The following is a 5,369-nucleotide window of genomic DNA, read 5'->3' as shown; positions in this document are numbered from 1 at the left end:
AGTGGTGCACAGAGAAACTGAGAGCACAATGTGAGGGTGAGCATTCTGGAAATGATCTTAAAGAAGTAATTTGGGAGAGGTAAAAAGCTGCAAACCTGGGGATGCCCCAGGCTCTCTCCACCACCCACACCCTGCACCCAGGATCACAGTGATCAGAATGATCATCCTCAAATACAGATCTATCACATCGTTCCCCAACTGCCAGGTACCTGGAGGCCCCCAGACTCCTACAGTTCCCAGAGCACCATTTGTCCAGCGCCTGCCCTCTGCTCCAGCTTTGGCTGAACCTTACCAACGCTCAAGTGAGACAGACCATCGCTCCAGGCTTTAGCTGCTGCATTTTCTTTCTCTACCAACTTCTTGCTCTTGCAAGTACCTCTGCCTAGAATACCCTTCCTTTCCATGTCATTTGACCACCTCCTATGTATCCTTCAGGCCTCAACTAAGATGTCACCTCCTCTGGGAAGCTTTCCCTGATTTCCTAAGTCAGAGGAGGTGACCCTCCTCTGGGTCCATGTGCCAGCCCTGTCACACTGATCTGCCGGGACCTGTTTCCTCTTGTCTGTTTCCCTGCAGGACTGTGAGCTCCCTGAGGACAGAGACTGTGTTCACATTTCTACTTTTAATTTTTTATTATGAAAACTTTCAAACATATACAAAAAAGGGAGAGAATGGCACCATGGCACCATGAAATCCCATAACACCCAGATTACACTGATTTTGTCCTGTTGGTTCTATCTCCCCTTTTCTTTCTTTCTTTTTTCTTCTTTTTTCCTTTTGCTAAAGTACTGGAAAGCCAATCATTTCCCCCTTATGTATTTCACTATGCTTCTCTAAGAAATTCAGTAAATAGTTTTTAATCACATGAATGAGTGTTGCAGAGCTGTTTCTAATAGCCCTCAACTGGAAACAAGCTTATTAGCTACCATTTGAAAAGGAGGGGGTACCCAGTCAAAGGACTCTGGTGCATCCATTAAGATGATCACTATGAAGACCACACAGTCACATGGCAACACGCTGACCAAGAAAAGAGGGAGAAGGGCAAAGGGAAGGTGAGGATGAGGATGGTGGGATGTGGGCGAATATGATATTCTCCCTTCCAAATACTCTTTAGTGTCCTTAACATCATTTTTCCAAGTTGTTATCTGCAAACCAGACTCCCCGCAGGGCTGTGTGTGAGGCTAAACAAAGGACTGAAGGAATTTGCCGGCTCTGCGGGAAGCTGGCTGGAGGCACAGAAGGCCTTGCTGCAGACCTTATGACCAGGGGCGGTTCCAACCTCGGGCACAGCCCTTCCCAGTTTCCAGGAGGTGGCCTACGAGCTGCATGGCTGTTTGCTCCTCTGCTGTCAGGGGTCTGGAAAGGCCATGGTGTGGTGGTATGGAGTTACCCAATGTCCTGGACCATGTGTGCGCTGCACAGTTCATCAGGGCCCTCGAACATGCCAGGTGGCCTGTCCATCTGGGTGCCCAGAGCTGGCTCTGGCTGTTTAAACAGTTATACAGGTCAGTACCTGTGATATCTTTGTTCCTCCAGCAAAAGCATGTCTTAGATTGACTGCAAAACCCAGTGTGACCCAGAGGCTGTCCTGGAGAAAACAGGACTCACTTTACAGCTTGGTTCCCAGGCACATTGTCCCCAGAGGAGAAGGGGGCCTGCCCACAGCAGACTTCCTTGTATCCACTCTCACCCTCTGGGAGCTCAGTGTCCTGCAAACAGGAGGCATTGACTTATTGCTTGTTCTTCCAAGTGTATGCTGAGCCCAGTGTCTTCTTGCTCCCTGGAAAAAATCAAACCCAAGGAATTTTGGAAGGAGGACCCATCACAGGGCATTGGTTAGGGGGTCAAGGGTGGAAAAACGTGTTTGGGAGAGGGGTGTCTAGAAGCCCCAAATTGCAGTCTCAGCTTCCCTGTAAGTCACTTGGGGACCTTGGGACTGCCTGCCCCCCAACTGCCTCATCTACCAATATATCCACTCATCTCTATCTGACTCTTCAACCAATTTGATGCCACACACATTCCTCTAGCAGCTTCCCTGGGGCCTGTGAGGAGACCCAGCACCGAACTGCCATAGTTCCTGGCTTCGGAAAGATCACTCCAAACAACAACTATGGTTTTTTAAATGATCAAAAATGACTGAGGGAGCGATTCTTGGTGAGGGAATTGATGTGGTTCAGGGCAGGCTGCCCCCAAATATGCTGCTTTGGCATATTGATTACTTTGAATTAAAGTTTCTTGAGAAACAGCCAGTGCAGGAAGGACACTCTTACCTTCCCTCATCCCCCTGAAAGCAGGAAATAAACGTCCCGTGTGAAGATATCCTCCTTGGACCAGGAGGAAGGAGGCATCCTTATCACCAACAATAGGAAAGTCAAGGCCTCAGGGCCAAGAAAGAAGTATATACAAACTTTGCTTCTTCATTAATTTGCTACCCCAAGCAAAAACCCTTTCGTTTTGTCAAATCCTTACAAATAATTATCTGTCTAAAAGGTGTAAAAGCTGCCTGCTTTGGTCACTTCTTTGCACCTCATATGTCTGGGTCTCCCATATGTATTAAATCAAATGATTGTTTTTCTCCTGTTGATCCATCTTATGCCAATTTAATTATATTAGACCAGCCAAAAAGAACCTAGAAGGGTAGAGGAAATAAGTTTTCCTCCCCTACAGAATCAAGAAAAATTTTAAGGGCTTTCATTTGCTGAGGGCCATGAAGATGGAGATAGAACAGGCTAGGGGGCTGAAAGTACAATCCTCTAATCACATGGCTGGTCCCTCTGCAATCAGCCCCTACCCTGAAGTTATCCAGGGGCACCTAGCCACCAGTCATCTCAGTATCGTGAACTCCAGTATGGCGGGAAGGTGCTTGTTATGAATAAGAAAAGGTGCTCCTATCATCCTATCAGGAAATTTCAAAACCCTTTAGAAACTCTATTCTAGGAACTGGGATGAAGATGAAATATATATTTCTTATTATATCACAACAGAGTCAGAAGACCTGAGCTCAAATCCTGCCATTTCTTTGTTGGAAGACTTGCTGAACTGGAGTTTCCTGCTTTGTAAATCAGGATGATTAGAACACCTATCTCACCAGGTTGGAGTGAGAAGTAAAATTAAGTATATGATGAAAAAGCATCCAATAAGCACCTGGCTTACATTAGGTGCCCAATATGTGTTTATTCGCTTAAAAAAATTAAATTGTAATCTGAATGTAATAAACATCCACGCCTACCACAGGTCAGGCTTTCCCACAGTATCTCATTTAATCCTCACAGTTATTCTGGCAGGTAGATTGCTGCCCCCATTTTACAGAACAAGATACTGAGGCTCAGGGAGGGAAGGTGGCTTGTTCAAGGTCACACAAGTGACAGGATATGGGGCAGGGATTAGAATGGAGTGGGTTGGACTCCAAATCTTAATTATTTCTGGATTCTTCCACAACAGACAAACCACTGAGACCCCCTCCCACCCTCCTTCATGGCAGAGACCCTCACAGTCTCCTGGTATTCATCTCCCAATCCTTTTTCAGTAACAGAAACTATTTGTAGTTGGGCACATTGTAGCTCAGTGCAAAGCCTGCATTTCCTGACCGCCTGCCCATTCAGTGAAATGTGACCATGGGGCTAGGTTACAGTCACTGAGATAAAAGGAGAAACGTCATGAGGAACCTCTGGAGTTCTCCTTAAAAAGGAAGAGAGACTGCTTGCAAGTAAGTATTTGTTAATTTAAAAAAAAAAAGTGGAAGTGAGTGCTATCTTCCTAACCTTCTCTTTCTTGGCTGGACTCAGACTAAATGGCTGGACCTCAAACAGTCATCTTGGGCCATGTGGAGCTGTGTTGGTAGGACAGCAAGATGGTGAATCACCATCACAGTCCTAGACTGCTTCTCTCTTCCCCTTTCTGAATATCACCTCTTCTCTATTAAGCCTTTTCTTCAACATTTAAATGGGCTCAAGTTTTTCCCAATCTAAAATAAAAATCCACCCTCAAACCCATGTTCCCTTCTCTTCCTCCTCCCAGTCAACCAACCAAGAAGAACTCTAGGTCTTCATGTCTCCACTCCCCAGCCATTTGTCAACTCACTGCATCTGGGTATCTCTCCTCCCATTCCACCCGAACTGCCTGGGCCAAGGGAACTGCTACACCTAGTGGACCTTCTTTAGTTACCTTCTAACTAGATCTCTCAAAAGCATATCATGTTGTTGCCCACGCCCTCCTCACCTTGGATTCTGTGCCACTCTGCTCCCCCCGCCTCTCCAGCTGCTCACTCTGTTGTCTTTCCCCCTCAGTCTCTGCTCTGAGCTCTAGTCCTCGCCTTCTAAGGACTGAGCTGACTTCTTTTCTTGCATGTCTCAAAAGCATCTCAAACTCAACATGTCCAAACTGAAAATTCTTTCTTCATACCTGTTCTTGCCAAAAATCTGGGGGAATCTTTGACACATCTCTTCCCACCATCCCCCATAACAAATCCATGGTCCAGTCCTGACAATTTCACCTCCTAAATAAAGTTCACCCACTGCCATCAGCTGACTCAAACCACTCTAGGGACTGTTGCCTAGAACTAGTACAACAGCCCCCTAACTTGTCTTCCTGTCTCCACTCCAGTCCTCTTCTAAACACCAATTTAGTACATGGAGGTCAAAGGGCTCTTTCTACCAGCAGGACCACATCAATGGCTTGCTCAGAAGTCAACAACTTTCCTTTGTCCTCCAGATGCATAACTCAACTCCAGCCTCGGGCTTGCAAGGTCAGAGCCTCCCCCTCCACCTCTGTTCGAGCCACATTGGCCTTCTGTGACACGCATGCTTCTTGAACCCACGGCTCCCTTTCCTCACGCCTTATGCACTAGCTGTCCCTTCCTGCCCGACCCTGTTGCCAGTTACCTGCCACAATCCCCTGCCTGCCACATCCATAAACTCTCTACCCAGCGTGTAGCATCACTTGAAATGACTTACGTATGTAAATGTTGTCTTCCTCAATTAAAATGTTAGCTTTCTGAGGGCCTTTCTTGCATTCTGCTTCACCCCAAAGGGCCAGGCACAGTCACCCAATGAAATACTTTAGTGAATGAATAATTCGCCCTCCCTCGCCCCCACAGTTCTCATAAAGTACCCTAATCCAGGGCCTTAGGAGCCCCACCTGAAAGGGATCCTGGAAAAAGCTCGCAAATAAAGATGGACAAGGGGCAACCACACAAGGAAGCCTTCCTTCTCTTTATCAGCTCCAAGAGAAAAGGTGGACGAGCGCACCTGCGCATTCGCTTTGCTACGGCCGCATCCCACTTCGGCCGTGGGGTGGCGCTGGGCGCATGCTCCCCGGAGGCGCGGTCCTCCCGGCCGACTTCAGGCCGCTCTAGCCGCCCTTCTCGCCTG

Source organism: Camelus dromedarius, chromosome 11 (assembly GCF_036321535.1).
Source record: "Camelus dromedarius isolate mCamDro1 chromosome 11, mCamDro1.pat, whole genome shotgun sequence".
Taxonomy (NCBI): domain Eukaryota; kingdom Metazoa; phylum Chordata; class Mammalia; order Artiodactyla; family Camelidae; genus Camelus; species Camelus dromedarius.
This window is presented reverse-complemented; position numbering follows the sequence as displayed.